The following is a 9444-nucleotide window of genomic DNA, read 5'->3' as shown; positions in this document are numbered from 1 at the left end:
TTTTCCAGAGTATTTACAATGCCCTCTAGGACTTGATGGTGCTAAAAAGGAAGAGGGAGCTTTGGGAGTCTCACTCAAACTGGTATTGTTGAGACTAGCATATTTGTTGCATCGAATCTGGAAACCATGGAGTGATAAACAACCCAACTCTACCCCAAACCATGGCCCTTCATTTAGAGCAAATTCCAAATATTTCTGTCTCAAATTGTATAATAAAAAATCCTTTGGAGCATAAATAAATGTCACAATTAGGTGTCCAAGAGGGAAAAACTAACTTCTGTAAGGCTTATGGTTTGGGACACAAGGCATTAAACCTATAGATAACGACCTTGGATTGAAGAGATGTGAAGAGTGAATTTACCTCTGGAAGGTTAACTTCCATGGCTGGTGGTTGCTCCATTTGATCTACAATGTAGGAACTTGGATTTCTTTGAACATGTTCTGCTGAGTTAGGAGACTTCCCTTTCACAACATCTTTAAAAGAGGTAGATGGTCCATTCGGATTCTTGGGTCCTGAATATCTAGTTCTTGGAGCTCCTCCTCTCAACCTTGAGTTCAGGATTAAATTTGAGTTCCTTTTAATATTATAGTTTTGGATTTGTGTGGAATATTATAGCACCATCCCTTCATATTGCAGATTTCGAAAAAGTGTAGGAAAACCCCATTTTTCCTCAATGGTATGCTTTAAGGAAAAGACATAAGTAATATTTCTAGTATAGAGAAGACATTATTTCGCACACAAATTGTTTATAAAAATATGAATTTTATCTTATTGCATCAAAACCTGAGGTGCAATCTTCACAAACCCCAAAGAATGAATCAATATCTCTATGGGTAATACATCCATTTGGGAAAAATATATGAAGTCATCATCAACTCCATCACCCATAAGGTAGAGCACACTTTATAAATCAATGTAGAGGGAGAAGGGAGCTAAAAAAAAAAACCTTATGGAGCACATCCATCGCATTTTTCTTAGATAGAACATATCCCAAAGCTGACATATAACGTTTGTAATCTTGGAAAGTCTTTGACTCTTGATGCAACATAGGAGGGACCAATCCTGCACAAACCTATCACAAAGCCCCCTTTTTATGAATCCATAATGAAATTAAGAAATTGTGTCTCTGTTGCACAACCCAACCTCGAATGTAGAAGTGAGCCCCAACCAAACAACAATGACCAAGTAGAAAACAAAGGGTGAGAAAACCCTAGAAACCCATGTGCAATCCATTTTCAATTCAATTTTAAGAATTATCAAACTTAGTTGTTAATAAGAATACATAATTTGTGGGAAACATGGTTGTTGATTTCATGAAAAAATTGGGTTGTCAATCTCGATATTTCGAGTTAGATGTGATTTGGCCTCTCTCTTCTTAGTTGGAAGGAATATAGTCTCTTTATTGCTTGCTAGAGAAATATAGGGCAGTCCCCAGTGGGAGTGTTATTGTTGATGTGATGAGTTCGTAGGAGGTTGTGCCCACCACCTCCCAAGTGTATTGATCATTTAAGGCTCACAGTCGTCACAAGAGGCAACTTGAAGAAGCATGCAAGGCTATAAGTGGAGTTGATATCTTTAAATGATAGTTCCTATGATGGACATGGAGTCTATATGAGTGGAGAGTGGACGTGAGGGTAGTCTTCAAAGACAAGTAGGTCAAAAATTACAATGTCTTCTTCAAGCTAGAGGACATTAAACAAATGCTTCGTAATCAAAGGTTTTGTTTGGATAATCTAGATTCTCATTTGGACAGTGTAGAGGGTTTTCTTGTGAGTGACTCTACCTCTAGAGATCTCATAGATACTCCATGTTCTAGTTCTCAGGTGCCAGCTACAAATTCATCTTCAGACCATGACTAGTGATTGTAGGCTATCATGTCTTTTGTAGTCTATTTTGGTTGGTCTCCAATGTGACCAACAAGGTATGACTTCCTAGCTGGGTTCCTCATTTTGTTTTGGCTCAGGGGTAATTTTATTTGGAACTAAATTGATGGGTCATTTTGGTTAGTATTTTAGAGAGCTGCTTCTTTGTTGTCTTTTTCGGTACGCTTGTGGCTTTGTGCATTATGAATGCTTCTTGTTTGACATTTTCACATGGGGATCTCTATTCTTATTGTTTCTATGGGTTTTGAACTTGGAATGTGATGATATGCTTGGTGGTTGGTCTTATATATGGCTTCGTACGTATTATGGATGCTTCTTGTTTGACATTCATGCATAAGGTTCTTTTTTCTTATTATTCTCTGGATTCTAAACTTGGAATAGTATGAATTATTGACTAAAATATATAATTTTATTCTAAAATTCAATTACCTTAATTTACAAAAATAAAAATAAAAATGTTTTCGTGATTTTGTTGTAATTTGAATATTTACATAACATTAAATTAATTATAGGAAAAAGATTTTTTTTAACTCTTTACATTCACTTTCATCGTCTAATCTTCAAACATCATCAAACTCAATTCCTAGTACTAGTGGGTTTAATTGCTTGGGCTCTATTTACATTCACACCTACAACACTAACTAGAACACTATAACGGCCGAAGCGCTTTTTGCATATGGCTCAAGTTCAGGTTTGGATTTGTAATATTTATGAAAGTATTGCAAATTGATTCCAAATTCTAAAATTCTAGAGTCCTAAACATATTCATGTATTTTGTAATATGATCAGTTGTAAACTAAGTACAAGTGCTATTGAGAATAGGTTTAAGTTATTAAAACAAGAGGATTCCAAGCTAATTTCTCTTACTACTGCTCTTGAGACTAATAGGTTGTTGTTATTAAAACAAGAAGATTCCGAGCTAATTTTTCACATTTTATAATATTAATGGTTGGAAAGCAGATATAACTATAATTCAGTTTATTTATATAAATTAAATAACTAGTTAAAATGTTAAAATATTAGAAAATATATATAAATTAAATTATAAATTTATTATTATTATTATTAAATAATAAAAAATTTAATATATGAATTAAACAAAACTATATTTCAAAAAATATGTGATAAGATTGGATAAATTAAGCAAAAGTTTAAATAGAGAGTAATGTAGAGACATAATTTCATGTAACGACTATATTTGAACAATAATATTTAAACTATGATATTAAGTTATTAATATATTAAAAACAAATATTAAGTAAGAGCTATATTAAATGGCTAGTTTTTGAAAAAAAATATATTTAAAAAATGATATTAGTTTATCAATTTATTAAAAATATTAATAAGTAACAGTTATATTAAAATGTTAGTTTTTGAAAAATAATATTTAAATATTAATATTAGTTTATTAATTAATTTATTAATAAAATAATATTAAAATTAATTTACTCTCTATGGAGATAAGTATTTTGGAAGATAGACTTGCCAAAAGCATAGTTGAAGTAGCTGAAACCCTCCCATTGGTAAATCAGAGAAGTATTTACACCATTGCAATGGAAAATCAAAGAAGTATTTACAACATTGCAATGGAAGCCATGAATAGATACTGGACTGTGGATTCGTACACCCGGGACACACTTGAGGGCTGGGGCAGAAAAGTGCAATCTACCATCAACCGCCACAACAACTTTTTTGAGATGACGAGCAGAATTTGATTCACTGCCCATTTTAACAAAATCCTGGTAAGGAGTATTTCGCTGCTGTCATATTGACGCCGTTTTGAAAATATACATTAATAATATCATTATAATTAAGTTTATCTTTGTTATAACTAAGTATAAGGGGTTAATATTAACCATTATAAGATTAATATTTAGATTTGAGTAGTAGGCTTTGGCTAAAAATTTATAATGATGAAAATACTACCACTATTATAATGTTATGATAATGATTTAATAAGATGTATTATAATATTTTTATAAAACTTATTAAATAAACTAAGAACGTATTAAATGGCATTATAAAATCTTAATATTTACGCCGTAAGGCGTTCCCCTCTGAAATCAACATCCCCAACTGCTACCGTGTCATTATCTACACCATTCGATCAGATGTTAGATGATTGGAAATTTTAAGGCCCTTGGATTGATAGTTAAGACCAAAAAAACCTAATAGTAAGGTTAAAATGACCATTCTCCAGCGTTTTTACAACATTCTCTGGTCTTGTGACCCAGAAAAACAACCAGGATTGTTGTGATTTAGACAGGGCTTTCAACTTCACTTTGAGGATGCAGGGTAAGGAAAGCCGAATCCTTCATTCATGCCATATCGTTTCCTTATGCGCGATGGTTTGCAACTTCTGCAACGCTGAACAAGGATTCATTGCATTCATTTTGCTCTGGCAGGCTGCAAAATTCTTCAAAGAAGGTTCAACAATATTCTCATTAGATTTGAGTTAGGAGAACTTGCCAAATTGCCAACCCCTGTCGCTCCAGGATGGTTTCTGAACCTATTTTGAAAAAAAAATTGCATTGTTTGCCCTTCCGGGCCTGTTGGAGTTTGCTAAGCTCGAAGAGGGTTTTCTTCTGCGTTAATCATCATGGGTTCTTTTTCTTTGCATGTTGAGTTTCTGGTACTGCAACCTTGAGGGCTTTGAAGGAAATGACCCTTTTGATCCGTTATTCAGGTTAATGTTTTCGACAAGATGGAATTTAGCTAACTATAATTTCTGACTGCTCGGATCAACTTTAGAAACATTTGCGAATGAACTTATAAAATTATGCAACCACAAAATGCATGCTTCCATTTGCGGTCAAAACTCCTATACGGTCATTTAGTTCAGACATAAGTGCATTACCCCAAGTAACAGACCTTGATGTTAAGAATGCACTCAAGGATGCGTTGGCTACAGATTGGGAGAAGCTTCCTGACCCTGTACAGGTTGATGTTATGAATACATTGTCAAAGAAAACCGATGATAATGCTGGACATGAAGCTTTAGAAAATGCATGGTGTGCAGCTAAGGTAGTGGAGCAGTTCTCTGGAGTTTTGAAATACTTGAGAATGGAGCTAGATTAAATGACTGGGCAAACAGGCGAGGTTGGTTTCTGTTGTTTCAAATGAGGTCTTTGAAGGAAATGATCCTTTTGATCAGTTATTCAGGTTAATGTTTTCGACTAGATGGAATTTAGCTAACTCTAATTTCTGACTGCTCGGATCAACTTTAGAAACCATTGCGAATGAACTTATAAAATTATGCAACCACAAAATGCAGGCTTCCATTTGTTGTCAAAACTCCTATACGATCATTTAGTTGAGACATAAGTGCATTACCCCAAGTAACAGACCTTGATGTTAAGAATGCACTCAAGGATGTGTTGGCTACAGATTGGGAGAAGCTCCTTGACCCTGTACAGGTTGATGTTATGAATGCATTGTCAAAGAAAACCGATGATAATGCTGAACATGAAGCTTTAGAAAATGCATGGTGTGCAGCTGAGGCAGTGGAGCAATTCAAGAAGCTCTTGATAGAGAGAATGGAATGCAAAAGAAGTTTGAGGCCTAACTTGTCAGTGAGAAGCGTAAGCTTGTACATTTGCAGCAGCTGGTAGTAAAAGTTAAAGAATGGAAAATACAAACTGAGGTCAGAAACTTGAATGGGTTCATCTTGATATCCTTGTCACAGGTCTCTTGATGTTGTAGTTTTAGTTTACGCTGTAAAATGGGTCCTCACATAAGTCTTCTCCAACATATGGTTTTTTATGCTACACGTCAATAATCAACAGTGAATTTAGACATTGTACTTCTACTTCCTTGAAAATCTTGTTTGGATATGAGATTAATGCATGATTAGGTTATTTTCCTTCTCAGCTCTATATGTGGAATTGGGTTTTCTAGCTTTGAATAATGAGGCAAGGGAAGTTTTCATGAATTGTAGATTGTAGGTTATTTTAGGAATAAAGACATTGTTGATTGAGAAATGACTGCGTTATGTTTGATTGAATTACACATCATTGAGACTTTACTAAAACATCCAATAATTTTAACATTTATTAAAATTATGATGATTTGCCTTATTTTGGAGTGACTCCAAAATGCTACACCTGATCATGGTTCATAGTGTATTGGACCATAGTCTTTGATAAGCTTGCTTTACAACTGATGCAACTCCTACTGCCTCTTTAATTCCTTGCATTTGAAAATTGCACCATTTAAGCTCAACTATATTCTGGTGATGGATTATATAAATGTTATTGTACAATCCTCCTTGCTACCATCTTTGAACTCTTAAATTTCCTAGATAATAATTTCCAAATAGCATGTCTTATCATTTTATAAAATTTTCATGATAAAGAAGACCTCATAAGCCTCCAAACTGTCTTCACTCCTCCCCCCGCCAACCAACAAACATCTAATGGATGTAGGCAGTCTTTTACAGGCCCTGAACCACCTGAAATTCATTAAATATAGTTTACCATGTCTGTTGGGTCCATATCACAACCAATCACTAGGTTCCATATGGAAGCTAACCAACAGCCTCATGGACTTATCACAAAGTCACCTTGTTGGGATTAGCTAAGATATAGATGAACTTAATCAGAGGTACTAGTCATGAGGTTCATAAAAGCACTTCAAGCTAAGATATCAATCTAAACTGATACATTAGCTCAAACCCTTCTCTTATGTATAATGCCTTCCAGAACTCAAAGAGGATGAAAAATATATTTTCAACTTCTTTTTGGATGCTTTGTTCAAAGTGACACTGTCTCAGTTCCTTATGAAATTAAAGAAATCTGTTCTAGACCTTCAAAGATCATTGTAGTATATAGATTTTATTGTGGAATGTTTTAAAACGAGAACTACAATCATAAGTTTGTGCACAAGGTAAGTTCCATTGGACGTTCATTTTGTTTTTTTAGCTGGATATGAAGGCTTTAATGATTAAAATATAAACCAAGCAGGCAGCTCACAGACTGAGTAAAGACAAAGCTGAATTAAAAGCCCTCAGGCAAGAGAAGGAAGAAGTTGTCTCCCTTAAAAAGGAAAAACAGTCTCTTGAGGAAAGTACCATGAAGAAACTTTATGAAATGGAGAATGCATTACGTAAAGCCAGTGGGTAGGTAGAACTTTCCAATGCTGCGGTCCGCAAGCCGAAAGAAGAAAATACACTGGTAAGGCATGAGATGAAGGCTGCAAAACTAAGTTCTTTACAATCTGCAACAACTTGTCAAGAATCTCTTAATAGAGAGAAGGGAATGCAAAAGAAGTTTGAGGCCTGGGTAAGACAGAAAGCTATATTGCAAGAAGAACTTGTCAGTGAGAAGCATAAGCTTGTACATTTGCAGCAACTACTAATAAAAGTTAAAGAATGGAAACTACAAACTGAGGTCAGAAACTTGAATGGTTTCATCTTGATATCCTTGTCACTGGTCTGTTGATGTTGTAGTTGTAGTTTAGGCTGTAAAATGGGTCCTCACATAAGCCTTCTCCAACATTTGGTTTTTTATGCTACACGTCAATAATCAGCAGTGAACTTATGACACCAAATCAAGAGGTGAATTTAGACATTGTACTTCTACTTCCTTGAAAATCTTGTATGGAGATGAGACTGATGCATGGTTAGGTTATTTTCCTTCTCATCTCTGTATGTGGAATTGGGTTTTCTAGCTTTGAATAATGAGGCAAGGGAAGTTTTCATGAATTGTAGATTGTAGGTTATTTTAGGAATAAAGACATTGCCGATTGAGAAATGACTGCCTCAATTACGTGGACACATTTGGCCCGGATGAAACCTATTTGAGAAAGAAAGTTGAAGGGACCTTTTTTTCAAAGTACTTGATGTATATATTAGTGGACACTGATGACAATGGTGATCCCATCGCTATTTCTTCATTTTGTTCATATCCGATTCCTTGAAAGCTAAAGTATGTGGATTTGAAATATCCCCTATACAGGCTGATGTTATGAATGCATTGTCAAAGAAAACCGATGATAACGTTGGACAGGAAGATTTAGAAAATGCATAGCGTGCAGCTGAGGCAGACAATCTTGCTGATTCGGAAGCCTAATCGGTCAGTAGAATAGGAATTATCAAATAGAAGTTGTAGGATTGATCCTAAGACAATAGACAATGCCTCCAGCTTTGCAGCTGCTGGTACAGAGCTTTCTTTGTCATTGGCTTCAGCTGGAGATGTTGGTGTAGAATTTTTTAATGATTCCACAAGTGTTGCTAATTCTAATTATGATATTGTTTCATTAGATCATAGTTTTGGAGGAAATGGCTCCCAGGATAGAAAGGATGAGATGCTTGTGAAAATGTATACACTGGTAAGGCATGAGATGAAGGCTGCAAAACTAAGTGCTTTAGAATCTACAACAGCTTGTCAAGAAGCTCTTGATAGAGAGAAGGGAATGCAAAAGAAGTTTGAGGCCTAGGTAAGACATAAATCTATATTGCAAGAAGAACTTGTGAGTGAGAAGCGTAAGCTTGTGCATTTGCAGCAGCTGCTAGTAAAAGCTAAAGAACGGAGACTATAAAATGAGGTCAGAAACTTGAATGGGTTCATCTTGATATCCTTGTTATTGGTCTGTTGATGTTGTAGTTGTAGTTTAGGCTGTAAAATGGGTCCTCACATAAGCCTTCTCCAACATCTGGTTTTTTATGCTACCCGTCCATAATCAGCAGTGAACTTATGACACCAAATCAAGAGGTGAATTTAGACATTGTACTTCTACTTCCTTGAAAAGCTTGTATGGAGATGAGACTGATGTATGATTAGGTTATTTACCTTCTCAGCTCTGTATGTGGAATTGGGTTTTCTAGCTTTGATTAATGAGGCAAGGGAAGTTTTCATGAATTGTAGATCGTAGGTTATTTTAGGAATAAAGACATTGCTGATTGAGAAATGACTGCATTATGTTTGATTGAATTACACATCATTGAGACTTTACTAAAACATCCCATAATTTTAACATTTATTAGAATTCTGATTATTTGCCTTATTTTGGAGTGACTCCAAAATGCTACACCTGATCATGGTTCACAGTGTATTGGACCATAGTATTTGATAAGCTTGCTTTACAACTCATGCAGCTGCTACTGCCTCTTTAATGCCTTGCATTTTCAAATTGCACAATTTAAGCTCAGCCATATTCTGGTGATGGAATATATAAATTTTACTGTACAATCCTCCCTGCTACCATCTTTGAACTCTTAAATTTCCTAAATAATAATTGCAGATAGCATGTCTTATCATTTTATAAATTTTTCATGATAAAGAAGACCTCATGAGCCTCCAAACTCTCTTCACTCCTCCCCCCGCCACCCAACAAAAATCTAATGGACGTAGGCAGTCTTTTACAGGCACTGAACCTCCTGAAATTCATTAAATATAGTTGGCCATATCGATTGGGTCCATATCACCACCAATCACTAGGTTCCATATGTAAGCTAACCAACAGCCTCATGGACTTATCACAAAGTCACCTTGTTGGGATTAGCTAAGATATAGATGAACTTAATCAGAGGTACTGGTCATGAGGTTCATGAAAACACAAGGT

This window comes from Pinus tabuliformis, chromosome 1_1 (genome assembly GCF_031772625.1).
Source record: "Pinus tabuliformis cultivar Carrire ecotype Pingquan chromosome 1_1, CPIR1, whole genome shotgun sequence".
NCBI lineage: Eukaryota > Viridiplantae > Streptophyta > Pinopsida > Pinales > Pinaceae > Pinus > Pinus tabuliformis.
This window is presented reverse-complemented; position numbering follows the sequence as displayed.